The following is a 14,562-nucleotide window of genomic DNA, read 5'->3' as shown; positions in this document are numbered from 1 at the left end:
TCATCACACCTGACCCTCATGGTTGACTCTTCATAACACGCAAGATCTCGCATAAGTCTGCCATCCATGGCCACTCATGGTGCAGAAACTGCGGAAGCTGACTCTGAGGAACCCTTGGGTATTGGAGATGGTACTCCATCAAGGGTCTATGCTGCTCACACACTCTACTCAAAATGTGGTACGTGGAGTTCCAGCGTGCGGGGATGTCGCACATCAGCCGGTGTTCTGGAGGCATTGCTGGAGGCTTCGGAGGCTAGCAGCGGCTACTGTGGACTTGCAAAAGTGGGCGCACAAGCGCCGCACTTTCACCAGTAGCTCGGCTCCATTGGGGTATGTTTTCAAAAAACGTTGCACCACTAAATTGAACACATGGGCCAGGCATGGAACATGTCAGAGGTTGGCAAGCTGCAGAGCCGCTACCAGGTTGCAATCGTTATCACACACGACCATGCCTGGGCCCAGGTGCAGCGGCGAAAGCCATGTTGCCGTCTCATCAAGGAGGGCATCCCTCACCTCTAAGGCAGTGTGCTGTCTGTCCCCCAAGTTTATGAGCTTCAGCACGGCCTGCTGATGTCTCCACACGCCAGTGCTGCAGCGTTTCCAACTGGGAGCTGGGGTCAATGTGATGGCGGAGGATGTGGAGGAGGAGGAGGGTAATGGTTCAGAGCCCCTGCCAGGAATGTTGGGCGGGGAAATGAGGTAGACCGCCCCAGATTGTGACCTGCTCCCAGCCTCAGCTACATTCACCCAGTGTGCCATCAGTGAAATGTAGCATCCCTGTCCGCATGCACTTATCCACGCATCGGTGGTCAAGTGGACCTTTGTGCAAATCGCGGAACTTAGGGCCCTCCAGATGTTGCTTGACATGTGCTGTGTAGTGATGGCTAGGGACGGCATAGCGAGGTGCCACACTTGCCATCAGGTCACGGAAGGCCTGACTTTCAACAAGTCGGAACGGCAACATCTCCTGGGCCAGCAGTTTGGAGATGTGTGCATTTAAGGCTTGTGCATTGGGGTGGGTAGCGCTGTATTTTTTGCCTGTGCTTAAAAGTCTGGGAGATGGTGGGTTGTTTTGAGAACACACATGATGGTACAGGAGAAGGAGCTAAGGCAGGAGAAGGACGTAAGGCAGGAGAAGGAGGTAAGGCAGGAGAAGGAGCTGAGGCTGGAAAAGGGGAGCATGAGGGAGAAGTCCCCAAAGTGGTGGAGGAAGATGTGGAGGTTTCCTGGCTGCTGGTCTGGACTGCAGCGCCAGCACTGGAAAGAGTGGGAGAGGCAGTGGCGGCAATGCCGGATGACAATAGTACAGCATTTGTTCTCTGCCCCTGAGCCCAGTGCTTGCCTTCCAAATGACGGCACATGGCAGTGGTGTGTGAGGTTGCTCTTTACAGAGCCCCTACTCAGTTTTGAGTGTGCAAATGGCACTATATTTGTCCGTAGCACAGACATAAAAAAAAATCCACACCACCAAAGACCGTGGCCTTGATGGGGGAGTTTTTCTAGGCTGGCTACAAGAGGGAACATTTTGGGCCCTTCTGGCTGTGGCCTGGCTTCGGTGAAGAGCTGTCCTCTGCCTCTGGACATGCCTCTGCCTCTAGCCACCCTCTTTGATGCTGCACTTCCCTCCACATCTCCACTGCTCTCCCTACTTGACATCCGCCCTGTGCAGGTCGGGTCAGTGGCCTCATCGTCCACCACCTCCTCTTCCAAATCCTCCAACGGCTCCTCCTCCTTCTCTTGCGCAACAATGACGGCAACAGGCTGCCCTGATGGCAACTGTGTCTCGTCATCGTCGTCACTGAGGGCCAATTGCTGGTCAACAACAACAACCAGAGATAACAGATGCTCCAGTGTTTGTGCATCAGGGAAGTCATCTGTTACCTCTGGTGATTCAGGATGTGGTGGGACAGAGAAAGGGATAGTGAATGGAGCCGAAAACAGCTCCTGGGAGGTGGGAAAGGTGGGATTAGGTTGCTGGGAAGATTGGGCATGTTGTGAGGAAGGAGGAGCAGTCTGCTGGGTAGGAGGAGGAGTTGAGGTAGAGGCTGACTGGCTGGTGGAGAATGTGCTGGAAGCATTGTCCGCCAGCCATTGTAACATCTCTTCCTTGTGCTCAGACTTACTTAGGTTTGTACCCTGCAGTCTACTCAATCTGGTCATCAAGCCAGGGACTGTGGGGAAGCCTAATGCTTGCTGCTGCAGAGCTGTAGGCGCAGTAGATGCTGTTGGTTGAGCGCAACCTTGTTCAACATCTGCATTTCCATGCCCCCGTCCCCGTCCCCTTGCGCTAGCTTTGCACATTTTGGATGTACTATTCCCTTTTTGATGGTCTATACACAACAAAGGAAAGCTGTTTTCCAGCTCTATATGAACTTGGAAATGCAGTGAATTACTGCAATTTTTAAGGCCCCCCCAAAAAAATCAAGGCTTTTTCCAGCTCTATATGATCTAGTCACTGCTGTGGATTCTGGCTATTCTGTATGCGGACAGCCAACAATAAAAGCTGTTTCTCCGCTATATATGAAGTTGTATCTGTTGTGTGTCCCTGTTTTCCACCGTCCGGGGAAAGCTGGACTGATGTCCCTACAGTGTATAGCTCTGAGAAGAGCTGCTGGTTTTCTTCTTTAGTTCTTCCCTGCCTATCTAATCGCTATCTAGCCCTCAGCAGGTATGTTTCTCTCCCTATGTCTGACCACTAAAATGGCGAATAGGGCTGCAGCCGTTCTTATGAATGGGAGGTCACGTTTTCGGCAGCCAATGGGTTTTATCAATTTTAAGTATAATGTGTATACAAAGTAACTGAACTACTGACATAGATTGATTCTATTTGTGAGCTATGTAATGATGTATAAGGGCAGAGAGAAGCTTTCTATAATCTCATGTATAATGGAAGGCTTCTTACCTCCTGGCTGTGACTCCATGTTATAGACGAGTTATTTATATAAAGCTTCTGATCACTGACAGCCCATGGGGTAACATTTCCTACATTGACCTCACGTATGGGCTGTGCAGATCCATTTACAATGATCCAGTTTATTATCTTATATGGATGTACGACTTCCCCCAGGTCACTGAAGTAATATGAAGGACTCATTGGATCCAGATGCTTTGTCATCTGTAGGTGGCGCTGTAACTTCTGTGTGTATTGGGTAAGTCCAGTTATTGGATTTTCTGGATTTTTGTCTTTTATAAATAAGAACATTTCATGGAGAGCTTTTGCCAGGACTTCTACAGCCTCGTACAGTCTTGGAGAGACGCCCGATGTGAGGAGATATCTCAGGCTTGGTTCAGTATACATTACACTCTCATTATTGTCTTCATCAGTGTAATTTAATGTAATGAAGGGATCTGTATTTTCATTTCCTATTATTGGCTCTATTTGTTTCCAGAAAGACTCAACGAAAAGTATTTTTGGGAGTTTCCTGTAGCTTTTCACAAAGTCTTCCACTTCTGTAAAAGGTTGTGATAGAATGTCTATGGCTAGACTTCCATGAAATTCTGGATACTGTTGTTCTGTAATGTAAGAATTAGAGGCCCATGATGGTGGAAGGATGAGAGTTCTGTCTGAAAATACCAATTCATAGTGTATCAGTAAATGAACTCCATCCACAGAAAACGTCCCGCACATTATAATGACCCTGACTTGTGGATTACTTAACATATGTGATATCTTCTCATTATATTGTTTATTCTCCTCTGTAAGTTTTATGGTGTAGGCCACACAGATCCCGCGCTCTCTCATGGACTTTCTCAGTATCTGCAGTTCTTTCTCTCCATTATCATCATCTGATACTAAAATTCCAACTCAGGTCCAGCCAAAGTGCTCCAACAGTTCGGTGACCACCATATTGTGCATGTGGCTATTTTGGACTGTCCGGAAAACATGTGGATAGAGGAGTCTATCAGATAATGAGGGGTCGGTGGCTCCATAGCTGATCTGTACAAGACACAAGAGACAAAGATCATGCCTTTATATACTGTCCTTTCAGTACTGCACATCTCCACCCCAGGACTGTATCTGTATATGGTCCTAAAAAGGGTTCTGCAGTTCCACACATTAACACATCCATCATACATAAACAATATGTTACATCAGCCAGAGGCCGGAAGAGGCCAGAAGAGGACGCCGGGGATTGTTGGATGCCACAACCATGCCCAGGAGAGGCAAAATAATTATTACTGTTTATTTTCCCTACCATACCCTGAGTATAAGGGCCCCTTCACACGGCTGATACGCTGGCTGCTTTAGAACGTGTAAACATTCCGTAGCAGCGGCATCTAAAGCAGATCGCATTGTTTTCTATGGGGGCCGGCAGACGCGCGCTCGCCATAGAAATGAATGGGCTGCTTTAGACGCCGCTGCTACGGAATGTTTACAAGTTCTAAAGCAGCCAGCGTATCAGCCGTGTGAAGGGGCCCTTATAGTGCTTCTTGGGTGATGAACCTCAAAGGTTTTGTGTTTGGCAACCCCAAAACTTTTGGTAATTTTGGATTAGAATCCAATTCTAAACAGATTGGTTTGCCCATCCCTAGTACAGAGTAACCAACAGAGATTGATATAAGATAGTTAGTTTGTCTCTTTGTTTTAATTTAGTAAGAGATCAGCTCCATTACATAGAGATGGGAGAACCTCTCAAAAATTCACAAACATTTTTGAGATTTCTCCACCTGTTTAGTTTCAGACCAAAAAGAAACTAGACAATCAAAAAGTGTCCGAATCTGTTTGATAAATCTGGTGTATTCTTACACTGTCTAGTCTAGGTTTACACCTCCTATTAGTTGTTATAAAAGTTCTTGCCACGTTTATGGTCCATTTTTGTCTCACAGAGGTGCAGGTTGGGTCATGTTAGGCCTCTTTCCCTTTCTCAAACTAATATCTAGGAGGAAATAAATGTCAGGTTGTGACTTGATGCTGCGATGTCTACTAATGTTTGAAGGTGAGGGGCTGGATTTTAGACGCTGCGGCGATGGCTGTAAATAAAGCACTGGAATTCAATGAGAAAAAGCTGGGAACCAATCATTGTCTCCATATAATGTATATTGGTAACATCTAACCCCTATCATTCATACTACACACATCACTCATATATCCTACTCCAATCATATTACATGTCTGCTATACACTAATAGACAATGCCGGAGTATCTAATACCTGAGGATATCCATATAGTCCGAGGATTTGTGCTGCTGGAATAGTGGTAGATGAGTGGTGGTCTCCAATGATACCGGCCAGCTGGCCATGCCCCCTACAGGAGTAGTTAGGTATCACCTTATCCGGACCAGATAGAAGATGTAATATACGGCTTACCGCCACTCGTCCATCTAAGCAGGAGTCATAAACATGGTATCCCAGTGTAATATTGGGTAAAATGTCAGGATTCTGGTTAATATTATCAATGGCAAATATGAAAATGAGATAATGTATAATCCCCTGAAGTTGTGGCCTGTAAATAGATGAAGATACATCCGGGTGAGGAACTGACTCCGCTCTACACCACCTCAGTAAGAGGAGATAGTCCTGCTCATTTCTTATTAGCTTTGCTATACACAATGTAGAGAAAAGTATGTGACCCCCTAGCTTTACCTTACACTCACATATACTGTAACATATCAGATTGTGTCCAGTTGTAAGATGAGGAGGAAAGAAAAAGAAGAGTGACGCTAGGTTCACACCTGCGTTCTGGTCTCCGTTCTGTGGTTTCCGTCTTCTACATGCAAGAAGACGGAAAGCACAGACCAGGTCTGGCCGTGAGTGGCGGTGAGCATTTTATGCTTTCCGCCGCGAAACCGGTTTTTTCAATCCGGACACAGAGTACTGCATGTCCGACTCTGTGTCCGGATTAAAAAACCCGGTTTTGCGGCAGAGAGCGTAAAACGCTCACCGCCGCTCATGGCCGGACATCTCTCTCACCCATTCAAATGAATAAGAAAGAGTCCTGCAGGTTTCCATCTCCTGCTCTGTTTTATGCAGGAAATGGAAACCTGAGGTACGGAGTGCCAGGCGCAGATGTGAACGAGCCCTGAGAAGAACTAATGACAAAATACCTGAAGAGCTGACGCAACCTGCTGGTGTGAACTGTGTCCTGTACAACAGGAGAATGATAAAAGCAGATCAATAAAAAGAAAGTGGCAACGGGGACATGATGTCTATGTAGGTCATGATGTAACCTCATCCATGAACGTGTAAGTAAACTTTCTGACAACTTGTGATTTCCTGGCAGTATTTGTGTCATTAATACCTTCTGTAATAGACTTTATAACACATCTTATCTCCTTTCTGTGACATCGGCCTCTCTTTATTCTTCCCCTTCCTTCTGTATTGAGATCTGTTCCTGCCTCTCACTGAATGTCACTGTAAGGGGGAGTTCACACGGAGTAACATGCCGCGTGATCTGGCACGTATACGGCGTGAGATTTTGCGCAAAATCACGGCCGCAAAATAATGTGGCGTATACAATCCAGGCTCCCATTGAAATCAATGGGAGCGTATACGGCCCTCAAAGTCTCACACGTCGTATACGTGCCACATCACGCGGCACGTTACTCCGTGTGAACTTACCTTAACAGTGCTATCTTATTTCCAGAGATATCACTAGTTGAAAAATCAGATGGCATTGTAATTTTTATATCATATATTATACAGCTGCATATAAATATAGTAACCTGGATTGTGATTTCAAGCAGTGATATCTCTGGAAATAATATCAAAAGCATGAGCTTACCTGGGCTTCCTCTCTGCTTCCAGTGTTCCCCTTGCATTCTCCTACAAACTCCTGGTTGATGTCATGTACTCCAGGTGAACACTGAGGTGTGTTATAGGGTCACAGTGGTTATGTAGGTGAGTCAACATCTATGTTCCATGGTGTAACTTTCACTATCTCATTATCTGATATATATATATATATATATATATATATATATATATATATTGTCAGGGTCTGGGGTTGCTAGGTGTGTGGGGGGGCATAGACACAGAAGTCCAGTTTCATTAGTCTAAAACAAAGGTAGAGTTTGTTACTCAAAAAGCTAGTGCAGCAACAAAAAGAAAAAATTCAAAAATGAATCTCTGCCCGTCTCTAACTAAACATAGAATAGGTGACCTCACCTAGAATAACAGAAATCCAAAAGAAGAATCATTCAGGACACAGCTCCAAAAATATGACCTCTCTGTTGGCTCTCCAGCCAAACTCTGCCCACAGTTTGCTGCTGGGCATCAAGCCTCCCTTGACGTGGAGATTCTCTGCAGCTGAGTAGCTGCTGGAACATCCCCAAAGTGTGGACTGAAGGGGGTGGAATGACAGATCCCACTACCAACCTACCTGCCATTCCTAAAAATCCAGCCCAATACTGAGCATTTACCAAAACAAACATTCCTTCTGGAGTTTTCTCATCTCACCCACCTTAGTAGTCTGGGTGAGATGTTGTTACGTTCAGCAGGCTATATTAAAAAAACTAAAAGAAATAATATCCTGCGGAGCCCTCTGGACTCTGACTGCTAACACCTAAGTGTGAATACTGTCTGACAGTTAGTGTCACTTCCAGCTAAACAAAAGTAAATGGGTGTGCTCTTGTTAAATTCACAGAGCCACCTGTGCAGATTAGAGCAGCCGCTACAATAACAAAAACTGCCTAGCCAGAGTCTAGACAGAGACCGACTCAACCCCCTATGCAGCTGTTAGGGGGCACAAGACCCCTGAGTTATGTTGTTGTAGTTCTAATTGATCAGTTGTAGGGTACGAGCTCGGGAAACATACAGACAGACAGCAGTGTATCATATCCAGAATCTTTCAGTTTATTAACACAGAAGGGCAGGCTTATATAGCATCACAGTCACAGCCAAGCTACAAGACATTTGTCCTTATCTGATCATGTTCTTAGTTTCTTACAGTGTTGAAACCCAGTTTAACCAGTTTGTCTAGCTTGAACTAGTACACGCTTATCTCTTTGATTGATCTCTGTATACAGCTTCAACACGTACACAGCACATAGTGTCTCCGTCTAACCAGTTTAACCGGCTCCTTGTGTAACAGACTGCTCATCTCTTAGAGACAGAGATAGAGAGAGAGCGAGATAGAGCAGTCTCAGCCCCCACCTTTGTTCATACATAATCTTCAAAAGATATTTCAACCCCTCACACAGCTTACTGCCAAACTAACTGACATAGGGAACACTAGCTAAAGCAAACTGAGATCTTCACCCCACAAACACACAAGGCTGCATGCTGCCCAACTGACAGTGGCATTGCTATCTCAGGGGGGTATTTGCTAGCTTGGCCAACTAAGTATTTGTTCAGGCTGGAACCCATGCACACACACACCTATCATACAGGCTTTGAGAATTGATCTTAGAGAGCCAGGCATCCAGACCAGCCCCTTATATAGGCAAGGGGCGGTCACAAGCAAATAGCCCAGCAGCCCACGCCGAACGTTCATTGGTCGATATCTATGTTTGTTAAAAAGTCGACCACGCCCGACTGTTGCAAGGCAGGTTAACTCTGGACTGTGCAGAGGAATAGGCAGTGACGCCCATATCATGGCCGCAGCTACTGCACAATCCTAACTGATGTACACCCCCTCCATTACCTGACCAGCCATCGGCTTACAGATCCCCCCTCTTCTCTAGACTGGAGGGCTGGGCATTTGTAGCCATCATACAATGGACCCGTGACAGGGCATCAGCATTTCCCAATAATTTCCCTGGTCTATGCTCCACACTGAAATAAAAATTTTGCAAGGATAGGAACCATCTGGTAACCCTAGCATTTCTGTCTTTATTGATTTTCATGCATGTAAGAAGAGCATGGACAGTTATTAACTTAAACTTTCTCCCCAGGAGGTAATACCTCAGAGTATCCAGCGCCCACTTAATGACCAAACATTCCCTCTTTACAATAGTGTCATTTTTCTCAGCGGGAGACAGCTTCCTGCTCAGGTAGATTATTGGATGCTCCTCACCATTTACCACCTGGGACAGCACCGCTCCTATACCTGCATTTGAGGCATCTGTCTGCACCAGGAACTACTTCCTTCTTCTTCCTCTGCCTCTGGTGTCCAGTGGATCATCACTGACTTCCCACCTTTTGTCCAGTCAGTGAGAGGAGCTGCAATAGAGTCAAAGTTTGGCACAAACCTCTGGTAGTAGCCAGCAATGCCAAGAAAAGCCCGGACTTGCTTCTTGGTTAGCGGTCTTGGCCAGTTCTGTATTGCCTCCACCTTATTGATTTGTGGCTTTATTACCCCTTTGACAATGACATAGCCCAGGTACTTGGCTTCCTCCAGCCCTAAAGCACATTTCTCAGAGTTGATAGTAAGGCCTGCCTCACTTATGGAGTCCAATACTGCCTGCACCTTACAGAGGTGACTTCCCCAGTCTGGGCTATGAATGACCACATTGTCCAGGTAAGCCTCTGCATAGTCACGATGTGGCCGCAAGATCTGATCCATCAACCTCTGAAAGGTAGCAGGAGCTCCATGCAAACCAAATGGCATAACCCTGTACTGGAACAGCCCTTCTGGAACAACAAAGGCAGTTTCTCCTTGGCTTCCTTAACCAAAGGTATTTGCCAGTAACCTTTTGTCAGGTCCAGTGTGGTTATGTACCTGGCATTACCCAACTTCTCAATCAGCTCATCAACCCTGGGCATGGGATAAGCGTCAAACTTGGAAATCTCATTCAATTTTCTAAAATCATTGCAGAACCTCCAAGTACCATTGGGCTTTGGTATCAACACAATTAAGTTAGACCACTCACTTTTGGATTCCTCAATCACTCCCAACTCCAGCATACATTTAACATCAGCTGACACTACCTCCCTACATGCCTCTGGTATTCTGTAGGGTTTGAGGTTTACTTTCCTCCCAGGTTCTGTCACTACATGGTGCTTTATCAGGTGTGTACGCCCTGGTAGATCAGAGAACTTGCGTCTATTTTTCTGCAGGAACTCTTTTGCCTCTTGTTGTTGGGGTACTGAGAGGGTCTCATTCACACGGACTGGAGGGATTGGTGGCAACAAATCACCCACCTCTGTATTTGAGGCCACCAAGGATTCCCTCTGGTTCCAGGGCTTAATCAAATTCACATGGTAGATTTGAAAAGGCTTCCTTTTCCCTGGTTGGTGAGCCTTATAGTTGACTGGCCCTACTTTTTCCACAATCTAACATGGGCCTTGCGATTTCGCTAAGAACTTGCTCTCCGCAGTAGGCATCTAAATAAGGACTCTGTCCCCTGGGTTAAACTCTCGGACTCTGGCAGAACGATTGTAAATTCTGCTTTGGGCCTCTTGTGCTCTTTGCACATGTTCTTTTACAATTGGCATGACTGTTGAAATGCGGTCCTGCATTTGAGCTACATGCTCTATGACACTACAGTATAGGGAAGCCTCTGTTTCCCAGGTTTCTTTGGTTATATCTAGTAAGCCCCTGGGGTGTCTACCATAGACTAATTCAAAAGGGGAAAAACCTGTAGACGCTTGTGGAACCTCTCTAATAGAGAACATCAGGTATGGCAACAGGCAATCCCAGTCACCACCATCTTTTTCTACCACCTTTTTAAGCATATGCTTGAGAGTCTTATTAAAGTGCTCCACTAACCCATCTGTCTGGGGTTGATACACAGAGGTCCGTATGTGGGTAATATTAAACAGCTTGCATAGCTCTTTCATCACCTTTGACATGAAGGGCGTGCCTTGGTCGGTCAGTATCTCTTTAGGTATGCCGGTTCTTGAAAACATATAGAATAACTCACGGGCAATACTCTTTGATGTCGTATTACGCAAGGGAACCGCCTCAGGATAGTGAGTAGCGTAATCTAAGACAACCAGAATATATTGGTGACCTCTATCTGAGTTGACTACTGGACCAACCAAGTCCATACCAATCCTTTCAAAAGGTGCTTCAATGAAGGGCAGGGGAACCAAGGGACTACGGAAATGTGTGGCTGGGGCATGTACCTGACACGTAGGACAGGACACACAGTACTCCTTCACTTCCTTGTATACACCTGGCAAACAAAATCTTTGGAAAATCCTCTCCTGTGTTTTCTTCGCACCTAGGTGTCCCCCAAGCTCATGATTATGGGCCATATCAAGTACCACATGGCGGTATGGCTTTGGTACGAGAAGCTGCTCCACAATTTCCCCATTACTTTTTGCAACTCTATACAACAGGTCATTATTCAAAGCAAATTGTGGGAATTGGTGGTCAGCATCAGGTTCCTGGGGCACATTGTTAATAAATGTCACATTATCACAAGCAAGAGTGGGATCTCTCAACTGTGCAGTACCAAAACTATCCTGTGAGACCTCTAATTCAGGTATAATAGGCTCAGAGGCTGGGGAAGAGGCATCATCTTGCTCCCAGCTAGGACCTGTAACGGAAAGGTGTCACCCTCCTCATGCACTTTGGGTGTAGGTGGGGTTTCCACCTTTGGCTGTGTGCCTTTACCTTTTCCCCACAAATCCCAGAACAAAGGGAAATCACGTCCCAAAATCACATTATATATAAGGTTTTTTACAACACCCACTTCATAATAAACAAATCCTACTATAGTCTCTATTGTGACTTTGGACATGGGGTAATCCTTGATATCCCCATGGATGCAACAAACACTCATACGTTTGTCTGGGATAAAGTCCCCAGCTATCAAGCTGGCATGCACCAGAGTGACCAGGCTACCAGAGTCCAACAACGCCTGGACCGGACAGCCATTCACCACAACTTGGCAGACCTGAGGCCCAGTCTCTAGTAACGGTGCCACAGCACAGACAGGGCTGGCAAATAATGATCGACGCTCACTAGCATCACAGTCTATTGGCTCAGAGGTGAATGGGCACTGGGAAGCAATATGTCCCCGCTCATAGCATCTCCAACACTGTACCAGCCGTGGTTTCTCTAGCAGAGAGTCCCTTCTTGGGCTGGTGGACGGCCTAGAAAACACATCTCCAGATCTATTCCCTCCGCTGTCAAATAATGGAACAGTATTACCGGGAGGCGCCCTCCACTGGGTGTTCTTGGGGGATGGTCGCGCTGTAGGGTCATCATGGAGTTCAGCCTCAGTCGCCAGGTACCTCTCCAGAAGGCTGATGAGCTGGTTGGCATCTTTGGGGTCTCCATGTCCAACCCAGCACTGCAACGCAGGAGGAAGATCTCTGGTGAACCGGTCTAGGACCAACTTCTCCACCATCTTTGCAGGGGTACAGGTGTCTGGTTCCAGATACTTTTTCACCAGTTGAATCAGGTCGTATATCTGGGATCTGGCAGGCTTGTCCATATGGTAGCTCCAGGTATGTACCCGCCGGGCACTGACAGCAGTGGTTACCCCCAGCCGAGCAAGAATTAACTTTAACTTTTCATAATCCTGGACATCCTGCTGGCAAAGGTCATAATGGGCCTTCTGGAGCTCATCGGTCAGATAGGGTGCAATGACATCTTCCCAGTCCACAGCTGGCAGTTTCCCCCATTTGGCCACTCTCTCAAACACAGTCAGGAAGGCCTCCACGTCATCATCTGCGGTCATCTTCTGCAGAGCTCTTTGCACAGCCCGCTTCTCATCTCTGTGCTCCACAGGTCTTTGCAGGCTAGTGACACCAGTCTCTTTAAGGAGCACAATTTGCTCCATGAGCAAACGATTCATTTGTTGTTGCTGCACAGTGGACTGCACAAGATGCTTCAGTATCTCCTCCATAGTCCAGGTCTGTATAGCGGCAGCAGCCTTCACCCAGGACATAAAAAAAAAATGTCTCCAGCAAGGAGTGGACGTGCCGTTACCCTAGTAACTGCTGTATGTCGGCATCCTCCACCTATTTTCAGGGTCGGAGGTTGCTAGGTGGGGTGGCATAGATACACAAGTCCAGTTTCCTTAGTCCAAAACAAAGGTAGAGTTTATTTTCACTCAAAAGGTAGTGCAGCAACAAAAGGAAACAATTCAAAAATAAATCCCTGCCCGGCTAGGCTCTAACTAAACATAGAATAGGTTACCTCACCTAGGATAACAGAAATCAAGATCCAGTAGAATCATTCAGGACACAGCTCCAAAAATATGACCTCTCTGTCAGCTCTCCAGCCAAGCTCTGCCCAATGTCTGCTGGAGATGACTTCTTAAGCCTCCTTGATGAGCAGACTCTCTGCAGATGAGTTGCTGCCGGAACATCCCCAAAGTGTGGACTGGAGGGGGGTGGAATGACAGGTCCCACTACCAATCCTACCTGCCATTCCTAAAAATCCAGCCCAGTAAACAGTACTTTGAAATAACCCTCAGTAGTTATCTGCTGAGAACCATCCTTTCTGGAGTTTTCTCATCTCACCCACCTGAGTAGTCTGGGTGAGATGTACACCCCCTCCATTACATGACCAGCCATCGGCTTACAGTATGTAATGTGTATATAATTGTATATGTAGGTAATATGTATGTAATGTGTAGAAATTATTGTGCATGTATTATGTGTAACTATGTGAGGGATGTACAATGTACAGTATATTTATAGAACCTTGTAAGGTTGGTCTTGTTTTTTTCTTCCTTTCCCTATACCAAAATTGCTGAAGAAATAATATGAAAAACAAAAAAACAAAAACAAAACAAAAATATTTACTAGTCAGATCCTCATGAATAAGGGTAAATAGGGAACATGCTATAGCCAATAGAAAACCAATATCAGAGACACAATCCATCTAAAGTACAGAACGTTCCAGAACATAAGGCAAATGGACAGTCTAGAAACAAGACACAGATCACACAGTAGAGGAAAAAAGAAAAAAGAGTCAAAGTCAGGTCAGATCACAGAGAAAATCATCCAATATTAGAGGAATAGTTATAATTAGAGATGAGTGAACACTAAAGTGTCCGAGGTTAGAAATCCGATTTGAACAGTCGCACACTGTTTGGCTGTTTGAACGGATTTTGAACCCCATTATAGTCTATGGGGGGAAATGCTCGTTTCAGGGGTAGGCAACATTCGATAAAATCATACTTACCAAGTCCACGAGTGACGGTCGGGCTGGATTCCGCTTGAAGTCTTCTCCCGACGCAGGGTCCCCGCATCCCAGTTCCGGGTGGAATTCACTCTGCCTAGGCATCCGGCCCGACGCCTGAGCAGAGCCGACTGCACATGCGCGTGTATGCGCATGCATACCCGCGCATGCGCAGTCGGCTCTGCCTAGGCCGGATGCCTAGGCAGAGTGAATTCCACCCGGAAGAAGACGCGGGGATGCAGCGCGGAGAAGACTTCGGAAAGGTAAGAGAAGAACCAGCGTTGATTGGCAGAATGTATAGCATTCTGCCAATCAACGCTGGTTCTGCATCGAACATTAAACTTCGAACAGCTAGTAGTGTTCGATCGAGTACGAGTATTTCGAATACCGTAGTATTCGATCGAACACTACTCGCTCATCTCTAGTTATAATATACCATGACTGGCACAGACAACAGTGCAGAGAAGATTGTAATAGTCAGTCCCTCATCTACACCCCTCCCCCATCGATCCACCTTACAGGAGAGAAGGGAGGTGAGTGTGTACAGCAGCTTAGTATAGTGATAGGAATACATGAGCAGCATTTACTATGGCCTATA

The 14,562-nt window shown here is 46.2% G+C and overlaps 1 pseudogene; it reads right to left on the bottom strand.

Moving 5' to 3' along the window:
* LOC142187379 (vomeronasal type-2 receptor 26-like) overlaps positions 1 to 12,513 on the bottom strand; it is a 29,597-nt pseudogene extending 17,084 nt beyond the window's left edge.
* Between the last annotated feature and the right edge of the window lie 2,049 nt (positions 12,514 to 14,562).

The sequence above is a fragment of the Leptodactylus fuscus genome, chromosome 1 (assembly GCF_031893055.1).
Source record: "Leptodactylus fuscus isolate aLepFus1 chromosome 1, aLepFus1.hap2, whole genome shotgun sequence".
Lineage (NCBI taxonomy): Eukaryota > Metazoa > Chordata > Amphibia > Anura > Leptodactylidae > Leptodactylus > Leptodactylus fuscus.
This window is presented reverse-complemented; position numbering and strand designations above follow the sequence as displayed.